Raw genomic sequence first — 10,360 nt, 5'->3', positions numbered from 1 at the left:
CGAACGTCTGACAATTAAGTTCATAAACATGTTGCAACGATATTGCTAACCTTTTTTCATATCAGAGGGATTGTTCATTATGAATTTGTACCAACTGGACAAACAGTTATCCAAGTTGACTATTTGGAAGTGCTTAAAAGGCAGTGTGAAAAAGATAGAAGACCTGAACTTTTGGCCAACAATTCATGGCTTTTGCATCACGACAATGCACCAACTCACATGGCATTGTCTGTGAGGGAGTTTTACCCAGTAATCAAACCACTGCGTTGGAACACCCTCTCTACTCACCTGATCTGGCCCCCGATGACATTTTTCTCTACCCAAAGGTAAGGGAAATGTTGAAAACAAGACATTGGGACATCAAGGGTAATATGACAACAGCTCTGATGGCCATTCCAGAAAAAGAGTCCCAAAATTGCTTTGAAGTGTGGACTAGGTGTTGGCAGTGGTGCATAGCTTCCTCACTGTGGTACTTCGAAGGTGACCATACTGATATTCAACAATGAGGTATGTAGCACTTTTTCTAGGATGAGTTTGCCAACTTAATTGTCAGACTTGTACTTGCTCTGAGTTTCAGTGCTGGGGCAAAAGCTCGAAAGGTGCTAGGGACATACAGGGAGGAACTGAATTGCCTGGCTTCAGGGCAAGAGATAGAAAGAGCTTTCTGCCAGGCAGAGGCCACTGTTCTTTTGTTGAGTCCTCACCCCAACCAGCATGCAGGTGGTGCCACATCGGAGTCTCCATAAACCTGGCTAACACTGTTTTCCCTATCCTGGTGATTCACAAGGCCCTGCCCCACCCAACTTGCAGATCCACCAAAGCTATCAGGTTGTTTTTCCTGTCTTGGCTCATGCTGCGGACTTTGCTAAAATCTCTCAAAGGCTAACAAACCCCAAACACATAGCATTTGGCTTTGACATGCCCTGTACCTCTTGCTAAGTAGCCGCAAGCCCAGCACTAATGGCAGCTGGCCTCAGTACATAGCATAGCCTGTTCCAGGCACCTTCAAGACCAGCAAAAATGGTAATCATCTCCAGCTTACTTTCTATATCATACTAAATGGCTCCAGGCAAGTCACAGTCAGTGGCTAAACTTGGCCTGCACCAGAGCACCTCCAAAGAGACCCAGAACCAAAACATCCAGTCACCAGCTTCAGACCACACAAGAGCACCGCCCAACCACCTCCACAAAGGACACACTCAAAAGGGAGACTGGGCAGGCATCAGAGCCCTGATAAAGCAAATCCTGCTCCATGGATTCAGCCCCTGCACAACAGCTCCTCCACTGTGGTCATGGACAGTCCTCATAACAAGTCAACCAGAGGATCAATCCCTCCCAGTGATGTGCACACAGCAACCAAGGTTCAACTACAACAGAAGAGCACACACAACACACACAAGGGACATACTTGGAGCACCCAGCTCAGGAGACCAGGGAGACTGCGCCACTGGGCCCCACAGGACATCGATTACATAAGGCTACTGTACTAAGACTGGGACATATAACAGCCCTGCCTAATATATAGAAACAAAAACAGGGAGGCAGACAAAATTAGGAGATGAAGAAATGTGACTCAAGTGAAAGAAAAGAACAAAGCCCCGAACAAGAACTAATAAAAAAAAAGAGATAAGCAACCTACTAGACGCAGAGTTCAAACCACTGGTTATTAAGGATGCTCAATGACCTTAGTGAAAACTTCAACAAAGAGATAGAAAGCATAAAAATAGAGATAGAAAATATAAAAAAGAACCAATCCGAAAAAAAGAATAAAATAATTGAAATGAAAAATACATTCAAGGGATTCAATAGTAGATTAGATGAAGCAGAGGAATGAATAAGTGATTTAGAAGATAAGGTATTAGAAAATATCCAAACAGAACAGCAAAAAGAAAAAAGGAATTAGAAAAAATGAGGATAGTTTAAGGGGCCTGTGGGACAACATCAAGTGCACCAACATTCACATCTTAGGGGTACCAGAAAGAGAAGAGAGAGAGAGCAAGTAATTTAAAACCTATCTGAAGAAATAATGATGAAAAATTTTCCTAACCTGGTGAAGGAAATAGACATACAACTCAAGAAGTGCAGATTCCCAAACAAGTCAAACCCAAAGAGGTCAACACCAAGACACATCATAATTAAAATTCCAAAGGTTAAAGACAAAAAATCTTAAAAGCAGCAAGAGAAAAGCAGTTAGTTACTTACAAGGGAGCTCCCATAAGAATGTCAACTGAATTAGGAATAGAGATAGTAGAAATGTAATGGCTGTGTACGATGTCAAAGGGATAGTGGATGAGGGGAGGGCGGTTGTCACTGATGGGTACTAGATGTCTCAGGAGATCACTTCGAATGTTATATAAATGTCTGATTACTATGCTGCACACCTGAAACCAACATAATATTGTACATCAACTGTAACTAAAAAAACAAAAAATTAAAAAAAAAAGAATGTCAGCTGATGATAGCTATTCTAACTGTGATGAGGTGATATCTAATTGTGGTTTTTATTTGCATTTCTCTGATGATTAGTGACGTTGAACATTTTTTCAAATGTCTATTGGCCATTTGTATGTCCTCTTTGGAGAAATGTCTCTTCAGATCCTCTTCCCATTTTTCAACTGGATTGTCTGGTTTGTATTTTTGTAATTGAGTTGTATGAGTTCCTTGAATATTTTGGATATTAGCCCCTTATCAGAGGTGCTGTTCGCAAAAATCTTCTCCCATTCAGTTGGTTACCTCTTTATTTTGTCAATGGTTTATTTTGCTGTGCAGAAGCTTTCACGTTTGATATAGTCCCATTCATTCATTTTAGCTTTTGCTTCCCTTGCCTTTGGAGTCAAATTCATCAACAACACAAATAGTAACAAGTATTGGAGAGGCTGTTGAACAAAAGGAACCCTCATATACTGTTGGTTGGAATGCAGATTGATGGCAGTGTCGAGGTTCCTCAAAAAATTAAGAATAGAATTACCATATGACCCAGCAATCCCTCTCCTGGGTATCTACCCAAAAAATCTGAAAACATTTATTCATAAAGACATGTGTGCCCCAATGTTCATTGCAGCTTTATTTACGGTCGCCGATACCTGGAAACAACCCAAATGTTCTTGGATATATGAATGGATAAAGAATTTGTGGTGTATATACACAATGGAATGCTATTCGGCGGTAAGAAAAGACGAAATAGTATCATTTGTGAGAACATGGATGGATGGATCTTGAGACTATAATGCTAAGCGAAATAAGTCAGACATAAAAAGCAGAGAACCATATGATTTCACTGCTATTTGGTATATAAAACTGAAAACAGCAAAAAAACAAGACAAACTAATGAAGGAACAAAAACTCATATACATAGACAATAGTTTAGGGGTTACCAGAGGGTTATGGGAGATGGGGGATTTAGAAGCGAGTAAAAAGGGTCTAATATATGGTGATGGAAAGACAACTGACTCTGGGTGGTGAACACACAATGTAAGATATAAATAAAGTATTACAGAATTGTACACCTGCAATCTATGTAGCTTTCCTCACAATTGTCACCCCAATAAATTTAATTAAAAACAAAACAAAACAAAACAAAAAAACAAAACAAACAAAAAGAGTGTCAGCTGATTTCTCAACAGAAACTGGAGGTCAGAGGGATTTATGTGAAATATTCAAAGTGATGAAAAGCACAGACCTACAACCAAGATTACTCTACTCAGCAAAGCTATCATTTAGAATCAAAGGACAGATAAAGAGCTTCACAGACAAGGAAAAGCTAAAGGAGTTTATCACCACCAAACCAGTATTATAAGAAATGTTAGAGGAACTTCTTGAAGAAGAAGGAGGAAGAGGAGGAGGAGGAGGAGGAGGAGGAGGAGGAGAAAGGATAAAAAAAATATGAATAATAAAATGGCAATAACTTTACAGATAAATGTTTTCAGATTTTTGGGGTAAAAACCCAGGAGAGGGGTTGCTGGGTCGTATCGTAATTCTATTATTAATTTTTTGAGGAAACGCCACACTGTCTTCCATAGAAGCTGCACCAATCTGCAGTCCCACCAACAGTTTATGTGCTCCAATGTTCATTGCAGCTTTATTTATGGTAAGCCAAGACATGGAAACAACCAAAGTGTCCTTCGATCGATGATTGTATAAACAAGATGTGACATACATACTCAATGGAATACTACTCTGCCATAAGAAAAGATGAAATAGTGCCACTTGAGACAACATGTATGAATCTTGAGATTATTATGCTAAACAAAATAAGTCAGACAGAAAAGTTCGAGAACCATGTAATTTCAGATATTTTGGATATAAAACTGAAAGCAACAAAGAAAACAGACAAACAAATAAAGAAACTAAAACTCATAGACACAGACAATAGTTTAGTAGTTACCAGAGTGTAAGGGGAACGGGGTGGTAGATGAAGGTAAATGGGATCAAATATATGGTGATGGAAGGAGAACTGCCTCTGGGTGGTGAACACACAATGTGATATACAGATGATGTATTACAGAATTGTTCACTTGAAACTTATGTAACTTTACTAACCATTGTCACCTCAATAAACTTTAATTTTTAAAAATGGCAACAACTACATATCTATCAACAACTGCTTTAAATGTAAATGGATTAAATGCTCCAATCAAAAGATAACATTGCTGAATAGATTAAAAAACTAAGAAGACCCTTACATATGCTGCATACAAGAGACTCACTTCAGAAGACACCCATAGACTGAAAGTAAAGGGACGGAAAATGATACTTAATGAAAATGGTTACAAACAAAAAAAGCTTGGTTAGCAATACTTATACCAGACAAAATAGACTTTAAAAGAAAGGCCAAAAAGGCCCAGTAATCCCACTTCTGCATATTTATCTGAAGAAAGCCAAAATACTACTTAGAAGGGACATGTGCATCCATTCATTATTTACAATAGTCAAGCATCATTTAAAGAGACAGCATTATTTACAATAGGCAAGCATTACATAAATAGACAGCATTATTTACAATAGTCTAGATATGGAGGCAGCTTGGGTGCCCATCAATGGATGAATAGATAAAGAAGAGGTAGTACATATTTACAATGGAATATTACTCAGCCATTAAAAAATATTGAAATCTTGCTATCTGCAACAACATGGATGGACCTAGAGGGCATTGAGCTGAGTGAAGTCAGTCAGAGAAAGAAAAATGCCATATGATTTCACTTACATGTGGGATCTAAATAACAAAATAAACAAACAAATAAAACAGAAACAAACTCATAGATACTGAGAACATTTTGATGGTTGCCAGATGGGGGGGATGGGTGAAATGGGAAGGGATTAAGAAGTATAAATTGTGGAGGAGCTAAGATGGCGGAATAGATGGGCGCTGCTCCAACTGCCTCCCAGGATCACACCAAAATTACGAATAATTTATATAACATTCAACCTCGGAGTTCATTTGAACACTAGCTGAACAAAACCTCTAAACCAGGGGTGTCCAAACTTTTTACAACGTTTTTTACCAAGGGCCATATGCAATAAAATACACAAACAGCCGGGCCACTCACTCGAGGTGAAGTACGTATTGCCTCACCTGGTTTATTTAAGTAAACTAAATATACTTTTGGAATTTGCTGTGGGCCAATTAACAATGGATTGCGGACTGCAGTTGGCCCGCGGGCAGCAGTTTTGACAACCCTGCTCTAAACTAAGGATTTAAAGAAGAGACCACCACATCGAGACTAGTAGGAGGGGTAGAAACATGAGGCAGGCTGACTCCAGGACCATGGTGAGAGGGTGAGAGGCCAAACCCCATGAGGGGCACTTCAGTGGTGGAGGTTTCCTCTGTTGGGGGAAGGACCATCAGGCCCCGCACCAGGCTCCCCAGCTCAGAGTCTCTTTGTGGGGTAGGGGACTTCCATGATAGCTGGTAGTAGAAATCAGTGAGAACTCTCTTTGTTCAACTTGGTGGGCCAGAGGGTGACTAGAGATCCAGTCACCCTCCTGTGGAGCTGGCACACAGATTCACTCACTGCCAAGCACTCACCTGGTCCCTGACATAGGGCGTGGCTCTGCAGCGGGGGTGGGGTGGGTGGGGGGGCAGTAGCCTGCCCTAAAGGACTGAGCTGACCGCATTCATTGAGGGAGCTGGAGGTTTTTGGACCATTGTTCCCCCTGTGTGGCGCTTACACACAAGTGGTGTACAGGAGGGCACCATTTTTTCAGGGTGTGGGGACAGAGTCCAAGAGAGCAGTTTCTAGGCTCTTGGCCTCATGTGGAAAGGTGCTGGCTCGGTTATTAGATGGCCATCAGCTGTAATCAGATGGCCATCCACTGTGTCTGGGTGCCCATCAACTGTAACCAGTTAGCCATTAGCCACTGATATAACTGCTGTGGTTATGCTGAGGGGTTGTTGGTTGGCAGAGAAGCAGATGGCAGATTGCGGCTCCAGCTTCCTGTGTCTCCAACCAAACCACCTGCAAGAATATAGTGGTATGATTCCCCTATCTATGGCTCCATTGGTGTTCCTTTTTGGCCTCACCATATCCTGCATTCTGTGCGGGGAGCGAGAGCTGAGACCCTGCATGACACAGGGTTAAGCCCTCCCACAGAGGGTCAGGTTTGGGACAGCATTGGTCTGGTGGAATTGGTGATGGTGTGCGCTTGTGCCCCTGCATGCTGCCTTGGGTTCCAGCTCTCTACATGGCTTGTGATATGTTTCTAAGTAGGGAGAGGCCTGACTGTTGGTCACGCTCCAGCTCTGACAGGTTGCTGATTGAGACACAGGCACATGCTGATGCTGCCTTTGATCCCCACTCTATACGCTGCATGTGCAGTGTTGCCAGGGTGGTGCCTGGCTGTGGGGCTGCTCTGCCTGATCCACGGGCTGCTGATTGGGACAGACAGAGACAGAGTTTTCCTGAGAGTGTTGGGCCAAGAGCTGCGCGGCAGCACAATCTTGCAAAGGCATTTGTGCAGGATGGTTGCTGGTGTAGAAGCACGCTGTTCGGACTTGGTGGGGGGGGCACTGACACACCCTGTATTGCCCTGGGGGCCTGCCCCACCCACCTACAGATGCGTTGCCAGGGACACCCTGGGCCCATGGTGCCTGGCTCCCACCTTCACAGGTTATAGAGGGTTTTTGCAGCAGAGGAAAGCTTGCAGCAACCTGTTGGGATTTTTGGTGGTGAGCATGGCTCCAGGGCCCATGGCAGCTCACTGAGAGCCTGAGAGGGAGGCCTGCAGCTCACGATGTGCTGTGCTCTTCCCTTCAAAATAGTTGGTGCTGAGTTGCTCAGAGACTCTATATTGCTGAGCAAGTGGCCTGAAGATTAAAGCGGATGGGGAGATTTTTTCTTTTCTTTTTCTATTTTTTGTTTCTTTTCTTTTAATCCTCTCTTTTATTTTTTATTTTGTTTATTATTACCATTTTTCCCTTTTTCCTTTTATTCTTTTTTTTCTTTTCTTTCTCTTTCATCTTTTTGTTCATTTTTCTTCTTTTGTCTTTTGTTGTTGTTGTTGTTGTTGTTGTTTCCCAGGTTTGTTTGTCTTGTTACTACTTTGGTTATTATTTTACTGTCTTGTTCTACTGTTTTTGTCTCTTTTATATATCTCTGTTTCTCCTGTCTCATCATTGATATCAAGTTTTTGTGGGGGTGTATTTGTTTTTTGGTGTTGTTGGTTTGCCTTGCTTTGTTTTTGTTTTGCAAAGTGGACATGGGCCTAGCACTGATCCAGGAGCTGAGGCTACTCTGAATTTGTAAAAACCACTGACCATAGCCTTTATTCACATGTAACACCACCTCGCCCACCACATTGCCAGGGCACTATGGGTGCCTGGGTGACTGGACCCACCCCCACAAACTATGGAAAAGGTTTTTTATGACAGCAGATGGTCTGCAGAGCCCTGGGGTCATCTTCATGGTGTTCAGTGACTCCAAACCTGCACCACAGCCACTCAGGAGCAGCTCTTGAGAATTTGTGAGCTTGAGGTGGAGGCTGGCTGTAGAGCCCTCAGAACTCTGCACATGGGGGTCACAGGCCACGTATTGGTGTAAGATATGAACCTGCATTAACTTCTTAAAACCCATCCGTCACGTCTTGTAACTCACTTGAACACCATCCTGCCCAGCTAGAGCCACATTGCCAAGGGCACCTTCAACACTGTGTCAAATTGCCAGCCACATACTCCTAAAGAGTCTCTTTCAATAGTTTTGCCTTATGAGCAACTCTCAGGTGGCAAGAGGCCTAGGGGTCTCTGAGCCTTTTGCTAAACTGCCTCAGGACCAATATTGGTGGTAGCCAGCCTCAATTCACAGAGACCACCCACACATGACTCCAGCTCCAGCACAGGCAGCAGCCAATGGCATACAGCTTTGAGGAATCTACCAGGTAGCCATAGCCCAGTAACAGACAAGGCTTAAACAGCCCTGAGTGGAACCCCACCCAAGAGACACCAGAACCAAGACACCCAGAGGCCAGTGACAGACCAAACCAGAGCACTACCTGGTTGAACCTATAAGCGGCAATCTCAAAGGAAATTTTCCACAGGCACAAGAGCCCACAGGGGCCAAGCCTCCTCTGAGGGTGTCAACCTCCACACAGCAGCTCATACAGAGTGAGCGTTGCTAATTCTCCCAGCTAATCAGCCTGAGGGTCAATCCCACCCACAGACAAGCCAAAAGCAATTAAAGATCAACTACAGCAGTGACACTTCTGGAACACACGGGACAGGAGAATAGGGAGACTGTGCAATCCGAATATAAAGGACACATAGCCCATAAGACCACCCAGCAATGACTTAGAGACATAGGTGTTCTACCTAATACATTGAAGCAATCACAGAGTGACAGCCAGAATGAGGAAACAAAGAAACATGTCCAAAATAAAAGATCAGAAGAAATCTCTAGAAATAGAACTAAATGAAACAGAGGCATCCAACCTATCAGAGACAGAGTTTAGAACACTGATGATAAGAGTGTTTAAGAAACTTAGTGAGAACATAAAGAAGGAAAGAGAAATAAAAAAACAACCAGTTAGAACTAAAGAATACAATAATGGAGCACTCAAGGGAATCATCAGTAGATTAGATGAAGCAGAGGATCAGATCAGTGATTTAGAAGACAAGATAGCAGAAATCACCCAATCAGAACAACAAAAAGGAAAAAAAGAATGAAAATAGTTTAAGAGACCTGTGGGACAACATCAAGAGTAACAACATTCTCATCATACCAGAAGGAGAAAAGAAGGAGCAAGGGATTGAGAACATATTTTAAGAAATAATGACTGAAAACTTCCCCACCCTGCTGAATGAAATTGACATACAAGCCCAGGAAGTACAAAGAGCTCCAAATGTGATGAACCCAAACAGGCCCACACCAAGACACATTATAGCTAAAACGGCAAAAGTTAAAGACAAAGAGAGAATCCTAAAAACAGCAAGAAAAAGATAGCGGGTTACATACAAGGGAACTCATATAAGACTATCAGCTGACTTTTCTATAGAAACTCTGCAGGCCAGAAGGGAGTGGCAGGAAATATTCAAAGTGATGAAAAACAAAGACCTACAACCAAGATTGCTCTACCCAGCAAGGCTATCACTTAAAATTGAAGGAGAGATAAGGAGCTTCTCAGAAAAGAATAAGCTAAAGCAATTCATTACCACCAAACCAGCACTGCAGGAAATGTTAAAAGGGCTTTTCTAAATAGAAGAAAGGGGAAAACAAACTAACAAAGGAAGACCAGAAATACAAATAACAAATGGCAAGATATATGTACATATCAATAATCACTTCAAATGTGAATGGGCTAAATGCTCCCATCAAAAGACATAGAGTGGCTGACAGGATAAGAAAACAGGACCCATACATATGCTGTTTACAAGAGACTCATCTCAGATCAAAAGACACACAGACTAAAAGTAAAGAGATGGAATAAGATATTTCACATAAATGGAAACAAGAAAAAAGCTGGGGTAGCAATACTTATTTGAGACAAAATAGACTTTAAAATAAAGACTACAATAAAAGGTAAAGAAGGGCATTACATAATTATAAAGAGATCGATCCAACAAGAGACATAACCCTAGTAAACATCTATGCACCCGACATAGGAGCTCCTAAATATGTAAAACAGTTTATGACTGACATAAAATCAGAGATCAACAGTAGCGCTATCGTAATAGGGGACTTCAACACTGCATTGTCACCAATGGACAGATCCTTCAGACAGAAAATCAACATAGAAACAATGGCCTTAATTGACACTTTAGACCAGTTGGATTTAATCTATATTTTTAGAGAATTTCACCCCAAAGCAACAGAATATACATTCTTCTCAAGTGCACTTTGAACATTTTCCAAGATAGATCACATTCTAGGCC

Source organism: Rhinolophus sinicus, chromosome 18 (assembly GCF_057876585.1).
Source record: "Rhinolophus sinicus isolate RSI-liver-muscle chromosome 18, RSI-T2T, whole genome shotgun sequence".
Lineage (NCBI taxonomy): Eukaryota > Metazoa > Chordata > Mammalia > Chiroptera > Rhinolophidae > Rhinolophus > Rhinolophus sinicus.
Note: the sequence above shows the minus strand (reverse complement) of the source record.